This window comes from Ammospiza caudacuta, chromosome Z (genome assembly GCF_027887145.1).
Source record: "Ammospiza caudacuta isolate bAmmCau1 chromosome Z, bAmmCau1.pri, whole genome shotgun sequence".
In the NCBI taxonomy this organism is placed as follows: domain Eukaryota; kingdom Metazoa; phylum Chordata; class Aves; order Passeriformes; family Passerellidae; genus Ammospiza; species Ammospiza caudacuta.
Window position 1 is genome coordinate 20,003,541 of NC_080632.1, and position 18,211 is coordinate 20,021,751.

Genomic DNA, 18,211 nt, shown 5'->3' on the forward strand with positions numbered 1-18,211 from the left:
TCCTGGAATAAAAAGGTAAAGAAAGGAACAGTTTTCAGTCTCTGTTTGTTTCACCCTGATTTTTGACACTGTAGGAACTGTAAAATTAGTGCAAATGGACATAAACACAAGTGAGGAAACCTACCAAAAACCTTTGAGGTACCACTATACACCTTCTTTGGTTTAAGCATCTCAAGTTTCATGTGTGTCTTAAAGGGCTTTAACTGATTACTGAAGGTATCTTTTATTCCTCTAGCTGACATTTTGGTGGGCCAGGAATTTTGCCTACTAAGAATGTGGGGGCAATGAATTGCATTATGAATACTCTACTAAAACTAATTCACAGAAATGTTGGTTTTAACCAGAAATGATGTTAGGATGGCTTATTCTATTGTACTAGCATTTAGTGGTCCTTTCTACGAACATAGTCCCTCCAGCTTATCTTCTCACTAACATGGGTTTTTTAATGGTCTTATGTTACAGAGACAATATATTTTTTTTTTTTTTTTTGCTAGCACCAGGTGAATAACAAGCAATGTTTATCAGCTCTCTCTTGCAGCGACATGTATGTAGCCTTCTAGAGCAGAGAAGGTCAGAGTCCGGCTAGCTGAGGTTAAGGCTGACACTTCACTGCATAACCTGCCAGCGCCCCTCGGCGTCCTGGCCTCAGGCTGGGCTGGATTGCGGACTGGATCGCTGCTAAACGACGAGAAGGAAGGAGCTGGACACTCGCCGGGGGGCTAAACTTGGTTTATTGGAAAGCCCACGATGTCCCAGCGAATGACCAAGAACAAAGGGTGCTTAGGGGTTATAAAGGGAAGGAGTGGACCCGGGAGGGGTTTACAGAAGACCAATAGGGGGAGGAGAGGGGATGAACTTAACACAAATGACATAGTGGAGAGCCCAATAGGTACCAGGTATGGGAGGGGCCCCGGGACCACAGCCAACCACAACCCCCAAAGAGGAGAAGCTTCTGGAATACTAGGTGGAGTGGGGGGTGATTGACTTGGCCCAGGGAGGAGAAAAAGCATACATATAAGGGAAAATGGGGAGGAGGAATTATATAACCTAACAGATTGACAATAGAACTGGCAGGGCTGTGGCGGGAAAACTGAGGATGGCAGAACCATTTTACACAAAATGGGGGGGAGCAGATACATAAAATGGGGGAGGAATTAAATGAACTTAATGAACACACTACAACACTCTCTTTTTTCTTGTTTCTCCTTTGTTTCGCCTCTTGCTTCTACTTTTTGTTCCTTCTGTTGTTGTCTTCTTAGCTGAAGTTCTTTTCATCCTATCTGAGCAGATGTTTTATATTCTTAAAATATTTTTTTATTTATATCACTCTTCTTATATTTCTATAGACACCTGCTGTGCAATTTCTCAGGAAATGCTGGCAGTGAGAGAAGTGAAAAACTCAAGTACAGATCTCCCTTTTAATTCTTTCAATTACTCAGACAAGATTTAGAAACCATACATTTTAAGGCCAGATTTACCTTCACTTTTTGAGGTAGAAAGAAATTGTATGTATGTATGGGAACATACTAAGTATGGAATGAAGCATAAAATACTTTACAAACAGGATTGTTAATGATTTGTTGACTTCAAATCGGAGACCAGATCAGAATGCAGTTTTGGCCTTCCCAAATCTGTGTTATAGGGCAGTTTCAAAGATCACTCCTTCTCCCAAGAAAGATCAACATTTCAAGGCACTGTATTAGCAGGCAGGCAACCTCATTCATTGGCTTCTGTGTCTTGAGAGCTTTTGTTCAGCAAGCCACAGGTGCAAGTTAGAAAGCCATTGCCTAAAAAGTGAAGATGAGAAACTCACTTCTAGCTTTGACCTCTTCAGAGGTCATTGCATAACAGAATTTGAATCTCAGGGGTGACTGAGCAATGAAACCTCTGGCTTGCAAAATATTAAGGGAGTAAATTCTCCTTTGCTGACAAAGCACTGAAAAAGATAATTTGGTTTGGCTTTTGGTCTAGAAATTCAGACTACACAACTGGGATTGATATGCCTTTGTTCCAAGAGGTACATTCTACTTTTTGTGACTTAAATCTTTATAAGGACTTATGAGATATTATCTGCCATTTATAGGGAACCAAAAAATATATCAGATTTATTTTCTCTTACCCTTCTTATGGTTGAAAAATGCAAAGCTAAAATTTCAGTATAAATTCAGATACTGTGAATTTGGAGGTATGTAACTTGGCAATTTGGTAGGTCTCTGAATTACAAAATTATCTTGGCAAAATTAATATGCCTGTGAAAGGATTTGATAATTGAATTCAGAAAAAAATACTGCTTGAAATAACTGAATTCAAGATTAAATAAAGCTTGATTTCACTAATTAATGTTATTGAGCAAAGAGTGCAGGAAATTAGGTTGGCCTTCCATTGACCTCTTATTAAAATTGTAAGGAAGTAACCTTCATCTTATTGTTCATTTGATTTCTAACTAATGAGATTGGCCTTGGAGCTGGAGCTGCCCTTTTGAGCAGTTATATTTGAAAACCATACTGATGATATCTTTTCTTATTTCTGAAATCTAAAATCATACATCCCTGTCATTTACATTTTTAGAAAATAATATTGTGTTATCTTCAGCAACAAGTTCATCAGCTATATCAGGAGTAATTCTCATTCAGTATAGGATTTTTTATCTATCACAGGTTTAATTTTATATTTATTCATGAATTTGAAGTTAGAAGCAGGTGGTATTGGAGTTTGAAGGTTTATAGCTAATAGTTAGAACGTGATACTCCTTCACTATGAGGGGTGTTATCATTAATTCACCTAGAAAATTTCTATTGTCTGAAACCCCTTACATTTTCTGTTGTAATTCCACAAACTAGCATGACATTTGGGTAGGAAGAGAGGAACATGGGACAGGACAGAGAGATTCATCTTGGCTGGGAATCTCTTTGACAGGATCCCCTGGAAACTGTCATGGCAGGAAAAGGATACCAACCGCCACAGCACAAGAACTATACACAATCTGTGGACAGAAAAATCAATAAAAATTGAGAATACAATGGGCACAGACAAAATGGCTGCTCTATGAGCAGCCCAAGAAAGCAATGCCTTGAGCAATTCTCAATGCCAAAAATCCAAAACTCAGCTGGAGGGGAAATAAGCAAAGGAGGTCAACAAGATGGATTTCTGTAAGCAGCAAAGATAAGGCTGAGGAAATGGAAAGCTCGTGACACACCGGAGCAGAGTGTCCTTTTCCTTCTGACAAGGGACTTACAGGATACCCTTTTTCCTGCCAAGAGCTGCCCTCCAGGACCCCGGTCTCTGAGCTTCCTCTCAGGGTCTGTCAGATGAAGGCAGTGCTCATGTGAAAGGGAGGTCAAAGCAGAGAACACTAAGCTTACTAAGGTACACACACATCCATGAGACCACAGAGGATACACCCAATGTTGATAAAAGGGGTGTCTGGTGTCAGCTGTGGGAATGCCTTCAAAATGTAATAGCAACAGTTTACTTTTTGCTGTGAAAAGATAGCCTCATATTCAAGAAGGGCAAGAGTCACAAGTTTATCAGCCTCTCCTCAATCCATCCAGGGAGAAAATGAAAAAAAAATATGCTCCTAAAAGCAGTTTCCAAACCCAAATGTTAGGAACAACCACTGGTTTTATCAAGGCTGAATCTTGCCTGACCAACTTGATTAGTCACAGAGGTGAGAAAACTGACTGTGTTGATATAGGGGAACTGCTGTTGCCATATATCCTTCACAGAGCCTCCAGCATGGTCTGTTCACAGTTGGTAGTGTTTTAGGAGGATTATATCAGATGGATCTCCTCTAAGTAGCATGAAGATCACTCCTGCCATGGGTAGGAGGAGGAGCCATGGGTACACAGATGGAAGAAAATGTTCCAGAGATTGTGGGATCTGATAGGGAAAGAGGTACAGCATAAGGTCAGAGCACTCATAGGGCCCAAGACAGTGCACTGGTCAGGATGGAGCAGCCAGCCAGGCTCAGAGGGGTCCGAAAACTGCCTGAAAAGTGCAGAACTGTAATGTTTTGTGGGATATGGAGCACATATTTCCTGTAGACTCTGAATATATTATAAATCATATCTATATAGATATTTTAAGCATCACATCTGTAGGTATTTTGAATGGGATGGAAACTGAGTCATCCTCAGTTTCCTTTTGTGGGCCACCATATAGAAATGATCAAGGCAGGGAAAGCAAATTCTTTCTTGATTCTAACATCATATGCTGGTTCTGAAAAGCCAAGAATTAAAATCATCAGAGCCAGTTTACTCCCTGTACCTAACAGAATGTCTTCAGAAGGAATCCTAAAGGCCTTTGAAATCATTAGAGTTTCATTTGAATTGTGTTAGTTGCAACAGAGTAGGTTTGGCTTTAGTATCCTGGTGGATTTCTGCTCTCCTGGTCTTGTATATGTAGGAATGCTGCAGTTTCCTATTCCCAGTGAGGTACAAATGAGACTGGTTCCAAAAAGCAGAACCACACACAGGAAAAAAAATCACACAAGGCCAGCCACAAAATTAAGGAGAGGTGTACATTTATTAGCATTCACCTGAACATGAACTGCATGAATGGTACAAACACAATCCTTCTGTAATCATAGGTATGATATGAATTCTCAACTACTGTTTTCAAAAAACAACAAAAAAAATTTGCACAGCCAAAACAAGCCCAAAAACCCAAAACCAAAACAAGCAAACAAACCAACAAAAACCCTTTATACATTGAGGATGACTAATTTAAACAGCAAGAATCCTCTTTGATTTTATATTTCTTTTCCTGGTTTCTATTTACTACTCATAACAGACACTGAACTGACAAAAATAATTGCACTTAACATTTACTAGTCAAATGAGTGATCTCTTTAATTTTATAATGTTGTAAAGTATTCCTGGAACATGCCAACATATGGGAAATGAGAGCTAAAACAACATATAGAAAACATATTTTTTCCACAAAAGAAAACACAGCTTTACTTCAATACAATTTTATAACAAAATAAATTTATTGCTTTCTTTTCCTCAGCCTTTCCTGATAAGAATGTCCAAAAGACAAATATTTAACAGTCCTGGGACCCTGAGACTAGGGGGGAAATCTGGAACAGAGAAGAGCTTTGTGAGGAATATAAAAAAGTCAAGAAATGTTTAGATAAATAAGAGAGTCACAGATGTGAGCTTGCTGATTCTGTGAAACAGATTACTCAGAGGAATTTGTGGAGAAAGTGAAGAAGATGGAGTCAGACTCCTCTCAGTGAGGCCCAGTGATAGGATGTGAGGCAATGTGCACAAGCTGAAAAGAAAATCTTTTTAAAGTGATCAAACACTGACAGTTTGTCAAGAGGGGTTCTGGAGTCTCCATCCCTGGAAATATTCAAACTCTGATTGGACACTGGCCTGGGCAACCTGCTGTGGGGATCCTCCTCTAGGCATGGAGGATTGGACCCGATGAATTTGAAGGGTGTCCTCCAGTCTTGACCGTTCTGTGGCAGAATAACGTTTTATACTATCACGACTTTTAAACTTCTGTTGCATCTTTAAAACACTTCCTTTGCATATATGTGGCTAAAAACCACAGCGTAATGAACAGTTATACTTGTGGTTTGGAATTTCTACCAGCGCTCACATGAGGCAGAATCTCAAAGGAATTAAATTTTTACTTCTAATGGTATTTTTGTAATAGAAGTGGCAATGGAAAAAGACCATATGGTAGATCCAGTTTTATTTCAGCTCATACCATTCAGTTTTCTGCTCAAAGTGCAAGTCCAGTTCATTCCACAAATTCGTAGCAGCTCTCAGTTTGATGCTTCTCAAATTCAACGTCCACAAGTTCTCCACAAGTTGTTTGTACAATATCTGGTACAATATGAAATACAAGAGGAAATTTTAAAAATAAGATTAAAAACTACATTGATAATTATTTTGTCTGTTGTAGAAAAAAAACTATCCCAAAACAACTGAAGATATTTAATCACTTGAACATTTTGTATGTGTGGGAATACAACATTTTAATGGAGATGTGTACCTATACAATTCACCTTATATGCATTATTTCTCTTTTGTTTAGCTTTCTTTTCAGAAGTATTTTTTCAGATAAAAGATTATTTCAGGTAAAAGATAGTTACTCTTTTGGAATGGTTTGTTCAAATGTAAGTATTTGCAACAAATATTTCAGGAGAAAATAAAGTTTAATCTCTTCTCTGAGTCTCACTGGAACAGAGATCTTTCTCTGAGACCTTCTGGAGTCTCCTTTCGTGGAGATATTAAAAAGCCATCTGAACACAGTTCACCTGAGCAGGGGAGTTAGACAAGATGCGCAGGAGTAGGGTACAGGGAGAACAGGGCGGAGACGCCCTGGGAGGACTCTGCTGTCTGAGCGTCAAACATCGTAGCTCACTCCCTCCTTTCTAGAATGTTCCCTGTTCCTCGCTCCCCCATTGGATTTTGTTCCATAGGTGTTCTCCACATCACCCCACCTTAACCCCTCCTCTGAGCCCTCTCCTTCTTGGTCGAATTGTACCCCAACCCCTCCTATCCCCTCCTTGTTATAAACCCTGGTCCCATGGTGCTTGGAGGCTTGCCCTGACACTGACTCCCTGCTATTACTGTGGTGCCCCTGCTTCCCTCCCTCCTTGGACCCTCGGACCTGCCTACAATAATCCCAGTTGGATCTATGCCAGTGTCTTGAGCCCTCCTTCCTCGCCCTGGCCGCGCGGAAGATAACCATGTGTGCTCAGTGGGCTGGCACAGGCCGCTCATCCGGGATCCGCCAAGGAGTCGCTCTGCCCGCGCCTGCCCAGGAGTTCCCCCGCGGGGAGGAACCATCCCGCAAAGATGGCCTTTGGAGGTGACTTCCAAAATCTAGCATTCCACACACAGGAAATGAAATGTATGTGATAAATTCCCATCCTATTATATATTTACAGACCTGCTTGCCACATGGTCTTTGGTTGCCCAGAACACAGTGAAAATTTTTGTGATACATTATATTGTAGTTTCTGGTAGAAATTACAAGACCCCTACTAGCCAAGAAATGTGTATATATATGCATATGTAAACACACACGCATATACATATACGTATATATACAGAGATGCACATATGTGTATATACACACACATATATATATACATTATACTGTCTATATATAGATGGTATATAAATGTCTATAATGGTGCCAAGTAAAGCCACGATGTTCTTTGGCATTATCTAAGATATAACCTGTTTTAATTATCATGGCTGTTGACAAAGGATGAGTTTCATCACACATGGGATTTTCTACTCACTTGTTTTCAGTCCTTTGCTTGCCAAGCCCTTCCAGATGTATGGATATGAAAGTGGAAATTTCCTGCACAGAGGTACTAATTTTACTGTAATGCACCAGCCTAGTGAAATCCAAATGCCTGTTTAGAGTCTAAAAACAAACAAACAAACAAAAAACCCCAACAAAAAACCCAAAAACAAACACGACAACAAAAGCAGTCATATTTCGTAGTAATAGATGTGGGGTTTTTCTAACATAATTTCAGTAGCCAGAGGAAACTTGACCTGCTGGTCAGTATAAACAAAGTGAAGTTGTTAAAAAAAACACGTGTAAAAATTTGGAAAGGTTTACAAGTAGCCACTAAGAAAGCAATTTTCTTATATGAAACATTTTTATCTTATTTATTTTAATAACTTTAAAATTTTTTGGGGTCTTCTTTTGTGTTTGTTTTTTTCTGGTCAAGACCTAGGCTTTTTTGATTAACACAATAGTGTTAAAACATCTGACCATCTGTCTGGCAACTTTAAAAGTTTTCTGTGTCATCATAAATGCTGTCCCAAATCAGAAATACAATGATGCCCCCAGGTATATTGGTGCAAAAGTTTGAAGATAATAATGTGCTTTAGGCTTATTCTGAGTTAGGAATAAGGAAATACTTTGGGTGAAAGTTCTGAGTCTCTGAATTCCATAAGCTAAAGTGCAGTGGAAAAAGAGTGACATTTCATAGAATCTTAGACTACCCTGAACTGGAAGTGACCCACAACAGGCATTGAAGTCCAGCTTCTGACCCTGCACATGGCATGCCCAAGAGTCATTCTTTGTGCCTGAGAGTATTGTCCAGATGCTTCTTGAACTCTTTCAAGTTGGTGTCATGACTATTTCCCTGGGAAGCCTGTTCCAGTGACCAAATCTGGTAAAGAAGCTTTCCCTAACATCCAACCAAACCCTGTCCTGACAGAGATTTACTCCATTTCCTCACGTGCTGTCACTGGTTACGAGACTGAAGAGGTCAGTGCCTGCCCCTCCATGCCCCTCACAAGGAAGCTGTAGCTGCAGTCAGGTCTTCCCTCAGTTTCCTCTTCCCCAGACTGAACAGATGAAGTGACCTCAGCTGCTCCTCATATTGTTTCCCTTCTAGACCCTTCAACATCTTCCTAACCCTCCTTTGGACACTCTCTAATAATCTAATGTCTTCGTTATACCATGGCACCCAGAACCGCCCCCAGCACTGGAGGTGAGGCTGCCCCAGAGCAGAGCAGAGCAGGACAATCCCCTCCCTCGCCCGGCTGTGATGCTGTGCCTGATGCACCCCAGGACATGGGTGTCCCTTCTGGCCAATTAGGACAGAATTAGAACAATATCCCAGAGGCAAAAAGTTATTAATTTAATTCAAATAACTGCGATGAACGTCCATGTTGCTTTGAAAATATTGTTAACACTTCGAAAAAAAAAGATCAAATTTATTATACTCTTGGTGCCTTGGAGTGGCTAGAGAGAGTTAAAAGAATAAAGTAGGTAGTTATTTAAAGGCCTGCAATAGATACACCATGGGCATTGCAAAAGCCTCTCAGAGAGTGCATCCAAGATGGATGATGGTCATGAGTTTCTCAGACAGATATAAGTTTGGTATATTTGCATATCAGAGGTCAATTGTCCAATTATGAATTCAAGTAATAAAGTCATATTTCCCTGGTTTGCTTCTCCCCCCCCAGTTCACTTTTGTTTATGCTTAGGGCCTGAGGCAAATGATGCTCTTGGTTCTCAGACCAGGAAAAATCGTTTTGTCTGACCAAAATGGGAAGAGAGCTTCCTAAAACTCTATCTAGAGTTCAGAGTTGTACACTAATGCAGTACAGGATCTGAAAAATATAAAAGCTAAAAATTAAGATATCACTATTTACTTAAAAACAGGTGACAGAGGTAGTTTGGAAAGACTCCCAAATTAGTACATTTATGCAAATAACAATTGTGTACTTGGATTTTTTTTTTTTATTATTTGTTTCTTATATTGGCAATTTTACACTTTCTTAGTTCTTATTGACCACAATTGAATAAGAAATCAGTAGTTTTGAGCTGTCTTTTTCCACATAGATTACTTTCTTAATTACTGTGGGATTTTTTTTTTTGTATTTCTGCCTTTGTTTGGCAAAATACAGATTTTTTTCTTTTTTTTTTCATACACTTTTTAAGTACAAGGTAAACCTCAATTTTCTGAACATCTTTACATTTTTTTGAATTTTTTTTGCAATCTGTATTAAATATATCTTTCCTAATAATATACAGATCATAGTAATTAATTGCTTGTTAATAAGAACATTATTGCAGTGAAATTCAAGTAAAACTTCATTGTGCCTGTTCCTGTTTAAAATATTCTTCCCTTGTGAATTTTTTACTTCTTCAGGCCAGGATGGACAAAAGTTATAGTAACCATTCTTCCACTGCATTTACCACTAGCATAATCTTTTCTGGTTCCATTCAGTTTTTTGGCATTTGATTCATAAGGAAATTTCTTGGCTATTTGATCTATGCAATGATTTTTCCGTCCTTGCTTTGTTCCATGTGTCACATATCCTAAATTATAGACCAGCTGTAAAATAATTTGAGTAGTCTAGCAGCATTGCTTTTACCATGTTTGCCAGATCAGAAAAGTTCTTAGGCCAAGATGGAAAACTGGAATTGTGCCTCAGTTTAGTGTGGGTACTTTGAATTTAAACTGCTTATAAGTAAACATTATTTCTGGAAGGTTTCCTCTTCTATATGTAAAAAATGCATATTACCTGTACATTCATATTCCTTAAACCTGCCTAAAGATATTTTCCTCCCAAATATTTGAAGAAGATAATTAGCTGAGAAATATTGGCACTGGAAAGAAAAGTGTAGTACCCAGTGACAAGAAATATTGAATTTTTATACTCATTAACTCTGATTGCTAAAAGATTATATCTTTATGGCATACTGTTCTGAGCAACATAAATTTGTAGCAGTAATTATTAATTATGCATAGGAATGGAAAATAAACTATTCAATTCAGATGTACTCCTAGTGTGTCACATACCACACACTGGACTATACTGAAGAACTGGACAAGTGATTACATTTAAGAAAATTGCTTTGTACATGTCTCTGTTTCTTGTTTCTATACGTATCGTGAAGAGTGATAATGCACAACTAATGTTATGTCTACGTATTCATCAAGATTTCTAGTGTAAATGGATGTTGAGACAAATAGCATACTTTTCTAGACTGTGAATGGCAATTATAATAAAAGAAAACTTGAGAAAAAAGACAAAAATCCATCAAGACACTACAGCTTCCTACCAACTCTTTCACATGCATAAAATCTCTTAACTGCATTTCACCAACTGAAAACAGAATGACTGAGTCTATGGAAAGATTGCCTCTGCTACTGTATTTTGTTGAAAATAGTATTTAAGATCAGTGAATTGTACTAATTCTACTTAGGAATAGTATAGCAAATATATTTTAAATCAATATTAAAAAATAATTTCTTTAAAAGGAGTTTGTATCTTAGAGCACCTCTAATGGCACTACAATTAACAATCATGTAACATCTGGAAGTAACAGAGAATTTGTACCATACAGTCAATACTTCCCTAAAATATCAGTTACTTTTAAAGCTTTTAAACATGTTTTAGCAATACCTTTAAAATAACACACATACAGATAATAAATACAGTTAGCTGTTAAATACTAAAAAAGTAATATTTTTCTCTGGATTATTTCTTAGATTTTTCCAATGTAATCCAAATGTGGTTGTTTGTTTTTTTTTTTTCCGTTGTATGCTGCCTTTTGATATTTCACAGCTGGCGATTGCAATCCTACTGGGTCACAGAGTGTAAAGTGTACTGATTCATTAATAATTGACTAGAATTAACAACCAGATGAGAGCAAGGGAGAAAATGACTTACATACTTTGAACCTATAGGTTGGGAAAACACTGCTGCACTTGTCTTCCTCCTAGGAACTTTGATCATTATCTTTCAGTGTCTGCTAAGATCAATTTCCTATTGAAGAAATGGAATATTTGTTTTAATTAAGGGTGCAAAATTTGGTTGTTTCAGTTCAAGTCTGAATGTTTCAAGGGTTGGTTTTGGGTCACATTTCTGAAAATTGTATGCATTGATGTACAGAAAGATGGAAAATACTTGGATGATATAGGTAAAAAGGTAGAAGTAGCATCATGATCACTCACATGAAGGGTGTTTAGTGGCATAAAATAACAGACAATAGTTCAGCTATGAATTTTAAATCAGGAAGGGGCCATTGTCTTTCTGAAGGGAAAATAAACTGATAGGTACAGATGTTGAGATCATAAGTTTACATTGTTGAAATTAAGATATTAATGATCAAATTTTAAAGGGATTTGTAGGAAGTCAGAATTTAGGTGACTTCTCCTTTTTGCTTGTTGACCATCACAGGTAGGCATCAATGTGTTGAAGGATATTTGTTCAAGTCTCTATTATCTTTGTGAAACTAAATCCCATTCAAATTCTTGGCTCTGTGTCTGTATCACTCAGCTGTTTTGTTCAGAACCAGAAGTAGACACAGGTGTGCACTGCTTTAATGAGGTTGCAAGACAGATCTGCCATTATATTCCGTGTCATCCTTTTATGGTAATTCCTTTATCAAACTGGATAAAATAGATTTAAAACAGATTATTTGCTTGCATAGCTCCAGTGAAGTAGTTAAAATTTTAAATGGAATTTAGAGCTTCATAATTGGTAGCACCAAATATTGAATAAACAAAATTTGCATTCCTAAAAAAATTGTGCTTTTGGTGCAGTGAAAGAATCGGAAGAGGAGAAGAGGATAGAGGGAAGAGAATTACTGTGTTTCTGGGTCTAAATAGGTGTTTTCAGTGATGATTCAAAGTGACTTCTCTGTCCTTGCTGACTGAGTCTTTCCCTGCTATGGAAAAGCACTCAATGAAATCCAGTGGGCTGTATCATCCCACTTTTTCTTTTCCTATGCAGCATATGAAGTTGGTGCATATATCGTTTTAGCAGGGCTCTTCTGGCATCATTACAGAGACCATATCCTACAGAATGCCATCTACTTTGCTTAGCTTATGGGGCAAACTGTCTAGTAAGGCTAACATAAATCTGTTTTTACTCTTGTCATACATCATTTTCTTCTTTATATTTATTCGTATGAGCTGAGCTTCCAAGACGACACACAGATCATTGTGCCTGCTTTAGGGAGAAGTCTGCACCACAAAGAATAAACTATTTTCTTGCAGCTCTGGGTGTAGTGTTCCTGTTGTAACTCCATAAATTTTAGGAAAGGAAATGTGCTACACTTAAGAACAGATAGAAACCGAAGACCAAAAGCTGGAATGAGTTGTGAGAAGTCCTTTGGGTTCTACTAAGTGAAATATGAAAAGAATTTTCCATGTTATAAATTGTTGCAATAGAAACAGTGTCAGCTGTATGTTTATGGCTATATATTTATGTTTTCTAATTACAAGACACTCCTCCAAAATATCTGAAAATATTTAGGATAAAATTTGTGCAAGTATTCTAGCTGAAAGTTTGGATGAAAATTGCAAGAACCTTTATTTTTATGAAATCTCCAGTTTATTTCAACTATTTTGTTAAACCAGAGTAAATTCTTCTGTATTAGACCCTCAGTAAAAAAAGGACATGACAGAGTGAATGACACTGTGGCTTCATTCAGGTTTTATTAAATAGAGCAAGTTCTGCAATCTTGTATTGGAGAGAATTTTGTTCTGAATTTGAAGACATCAACTCTTTACAAAGCCTGAATGAGGTAAAAAAAAAATAAATCCAGTATTCCACCTGCAATGTTGACTATGAAATATAATTTTCAGAAATGATTGTGTCATTTTATTGTCTTTGGCTGCCCATTTTGGTTCTAAGCATAAGCAGTTGTATGGAATTCTTCAGTTTTTCTATGAAGTAGTAGAAGAAAATTTGGAGGAAACTTCATTAGGATTAACTTCTTTGTCACATAATGTTGTTCCTCAAAGTGAATCAGAGTAATTAAGATAAATGCCTTAGCTCTGATGTTAAGGAAGTGTTTTCAGTTGGGAGTAGGTGGGGTATGATCTGTCTCTTAGCCAGCTGTTCAGCTGTTTGTGTCTTGTGTACACTTGCTTTACAGAAGGCCTTCATTGGTTTATTTAACTCTCTAATGGAGTAAAGAGACAAAAATTTAAGTAGTAACTAAGACGCAGATATGTAAGCCACAATGAAAATAAAACCAGCTGTGAAAGATGAAGTTCTAGGACAGCTTGACAAAAAGTTAATGACAAATGTCTCAGGCTGGAGTGGGATACATTTGTTTTTCCCCTATATAGAATCTGATATAAATATTATTTTGTACACTACACAAAATTTGCGTAGAGAAAAGCACAAGTATATACTGTTAAGTCTTTCTGCAAGCCACTAGTATTTCTGTGCTTTTATTCTCCTCTTTCTCAATTTCATACTTTTCCTCCTGCAATTACTAGCATCATGTTGAATGACTTACATTAAGGGTACTACTTATTTCTAGAGTGAGTTCCAAGCAACCTGATGCACAGTTCTGGGAAAGACTAATATACTTCAGTACAAATAATTTTAAGTATATAGAGGTGGGTATATTTTCTTGGCATAAATTTTCTCCATTTAAAGATGAATGATGGGTTTTTTTAAGGAACAGAGCAAATAACATACATTGTAGTCTCTCTGATGGAGAGACTGCTGTTAATTATAAACACTGTAGAACTGAAACAATTTAAATAACAAAAATCCCTTGAATTGGAGACCAGTTGCCCTTTCATGGCTGTGTCTTCAGAAGCTGAAGTGATAAGAACCTTGAAAGTAAGTTTTGACACTGACCATTTTGTAGAGAATTTTTTGAAATAAATGCAAAACAAGGCAAATGAGGGCTCCATAGACTGTGAACTTTCACAGTAGTCTGTTAATGCAGCGTCTGGTTACAATTTCGGTCAATTTATGTCAGGATCAGGATGGATGCATTGCTCCTGGGGGTTCATACTTTATGTTGATGCTTCTGTAAGTTAAAATACAAAGCCCACAAAGTCCAAGCAAATCTTTCAACTGTCATGAGTGAGCTTATTTTGAGATACAGATAGAATTTTTCTTACTTGAAATTTGTTGTAGCATCTACTTCTCTATATTTATTGGTGAGATGATCTGGCTAATAGGAGAGGTTGATGATCAGTTTGCTAAAATGGTTGTTAGTCAGCTCAGTTGTTGCTTTCACTTCGATGGCTTTGAAGATGGCTTGGTCTGCTAGAAAAGTGTTATGTTCAGAAAACAAAATTAAAATATAGTACTGTGAAAAGCTGTATGTTTATTTATGTAAACTGTTGTTGTCGGAATTATAGATTTTTGAGGCTCTTCAGAAACCAAGATAAATGGAGTAAGTCCTGAAGGAATATTTTTAGTAGACTGTTGTGGTTGACATCATGAGGATACTTCTATGTTACTCTATTATTTACAACATTGGTTGTATCTTACAACTGGCTGATCACTCACAGAATAACAATAAAGTAAGAAACATGAAAGACATATTTTGCTTCATTGAAAAGTTCTTAGAATAACTTTTACTTGTCTTAGTATGTTCCACTTGTTAAGGTTATCACTTGTTGACATTCAAAATAAAGCATCCTTCAAAAGTATCTCAGTAGAGGGAAGACCATTTTGGAATTGCCCAAGGCTGATTACAGGGTAGCTTTGAGAAGAACCAAAGGAGGGAACAGTGAGGTATGTGTATTGTCTGTGTAGGAGGAAACATGGGAAAACAGAAGGGGAAAGGGTTAAAATTGTCAGGCTTGTGGGGACAGTATTTGCCAGTGTTTACATGTATACACATATATGTGTATATGTTCACCTTGACAGATCTCCCTCCTCAACAAGAGAGAGAAGTAGGTTGAGGCCACCAGTGCTATTTGTCTTCGTCTAGGTATTACATGTGTCTTGTGCTGAATTGTCTGGTCAGCAATGTGGTACAAACAGGTATTTGTGTGCATGTGCCCAGTGGTAAATGAGTGGTCAGACTTGCTGCTAGCTGGACCTGTGGTCAGGGCTCATCTCAAGCAGCCTCATCTCTGTTGGCTCTTCCTGCTGCTGTCTTCTGATATCACTGGAGGTAGTAGCTTAGACAAAATGGAAGAGTTTTCCCTTTGCCAAGTAGCATGCTTGTGTATTTGAAGTGTGAAGAGATTATGACTATCACAAATAGTCAGAAATAACTTGGTGAACCTCTATAGTCAAAGAAGCCTCTGTTTTATGTATCTTACAGATCATAAATAGATTACACATCAGGTTTCATAGATAAGAAGTATTATCCAAAGTATTTATACTGTAAAAATGTTTAATAATTGTGAGAGACATTGTGCTTTTCTCTGACACCCCATTTACCTCCCAAATTTTGTTTTGCATCATTTTCATAATAGCTAATGTTAGGAACAAAAAATTACCTCTCCCACTGTTTTACCAATAGCAATACCTCTACTACAGGCAGGCTAGAAATCTGTTTGCCATATGTGTTGCAAAACCCTCAGATTGCTATTACAAGTGCAAGACTCAGTGACTCAGCATCAGGTTCCAGGCAGCTGAAAAGCAAATACTGCCTCAGAATTTAATGCTTTTAATTTTCAGACCTTTTAACGCATCTTTTCTGACTACATTATGCTGTGGTTTAACCCCACTGAGCCCACATGCTCAGCGGAATGGTGCAGAATATCAGAAGGGTAGAAGTCCGAAACCCCCTGGGCTGGCATAAAGGCAGTTTCACTGCTGATAAGTCAAAGCTGAAACACAAGGGAAATGAATCTAATAATTAATTCCACAGTAGTCAAGTGCATAACACCAAACAATTCTTTGGGAAGACAAGCACCATTATCACTCCGAGCATAGCCCCTTCCTCCTTCTTTCCCCAGGTTCCTATGCAAAGCATGACCCCATGTATGGGAGATCCCTTGGGCTGGTTAAGGTCAGCCGTTTTGCCTCTCCCCTCTCTCAACTCCTTGTTGGTGCAGTGGGGTGAGGAGTAACACAGGCCTTGGTTCCATGTAATCAATCCCTGTGTTATCAACCCTCTTTCCAGCACAAATTGAAAACACAGACTTATAATAGCTGCTATGAGAAAAATTAAGTCTAACCCTGCCAATGCCAGTAGGCTTTTGTCTTTTTTTTTGCCAGTTATCAGATGTTTCCTTAAAAGTTCACCCTGAAACTGAGGTCATGTAGCAAGAGCAGTGACCTATAATAAACCAATATCTACATACACTTTGATTTTAGTGTAAAGCTATTATCAGGCAAGTTAACATTGTATTAAACTGGCAGAAATGTCTATTTGTTGACTCAAAATATGATGTAAGTGTTCATATTAATTTTTAATTGATTTTTTGAAAACTCTACTCAGATAGTCATTTAGAAAAAATGATGGAATATCTTTAACATTTTCTCTGAGAGGAAAAATGGGGAGGAAGCCATTTCACATTCAGCATGCTGTCAGTGCTGCTCTTCTTTCTTCATCTGAACCTGCCACAACAGCTACCCATCCAAATACACATTTGGAGCATCAGGTTTGCACAAACCTGTTTACAGACTGGTAAATAAATTTCTTGTAAACTAGTTAAGTTAACAGACATTAAATAAATGACCAGCTTTTATGTAGCTAAAGGTGCTAATAGATTCAAATATTTTTCCCAATTAAATGTCTGTAGTTAAAAATTATTAGGAAAGGCAAATCAAAACAAACAAACTGATATATCTTCTCAGCTATTTCTAATAGTAAGCCTTTGCTAGTCCAGGAATACTAGCAGAAACCTTGAAAAGCTACTTTCATTTTGCACATGTTCAACAGTAAAAGCTTTAAAATTGAAATGTATTTTCTAAAAGGCAGGAAAGCAAACAAAAGTGTTATCTTTTTCTGCAAAGAAATAGGTGCAGTAGTCTCCAGTGAAGTAGTAGTAAGGAGAAGATGTGAAAAATTCAGGAAGAAGACAATAGTGTGTATCTGCATTTGGTTTTATCAGATCAGGAGATGTGCAACACAGCTTGCTGAATAACTCTGTGGCTGTTTGCCACAGGAGGGGAAAGAAAAAAACAAACAAAAAACAAACAAAAACCAAATGTCAAACAAAAAGGTTGATTTTAGTATTTTATTTTATTTAGAATTACAAAAATTCTGAAATCTTTGAGCACAGGCTTAATGGAAAATACTTCTGATTTTAATTTCCTATGTATATAAATACACTTTTTAGCACATACCTCTCTCCATCTTGAAAGTTTTAATGAAAGAGAATAGAAAAATACAGGTAGAAAAACCTGAAGTACATCAAGGTAAAATTTAGATTAGGTAGGTGCAATAACAGATTTAATTTATGGGTATACATCTACAGAGTAGAGTTTGTGTATGAGAACATCTGAAGGTTTATTTGTTCTTCAATGCTTTAAATTATTTTTTGTTATGTTTCAGACGGTGGAGGATAGTTTTCTTCAGAAAGTATATTCCAGATAGCACACACTCCATTTGTTAATGTAATATCATTGCTTTTCTAACTGAATAACCTTTAGGGGTTTGGGACTTTTTGGCTCTCTCTTTAGTTTGCTCTTCACATGATTACAGAGGTCTGAGCCAACCACTGCTTTAGATGACTGATAAGGATCACCCTTTATTATTTCCCACACACAGGGCTACCCCCAGTTTTAAGTGGGTTTGAACTAAACTAAACCACTCCTTTATCTGAGTTAAATGAAATTGTTTAAACTTTTTGAATGGAGGAAGCGTAAAGCAAAGAAAAAAACCTAACCATAGATGTTTGTTTGCCTCTCTCCATCTTTGTGTGGCGTCCTTGCAGGTAGTTCTCACAACCAGTCTTAATTTTAGTAAAATCAGTCATTCTTTTCTGAGTCCTAAAAACCTCTGTACTCTACTATGTTCCTTCTGTAGTATTTTGTTTTTCCTC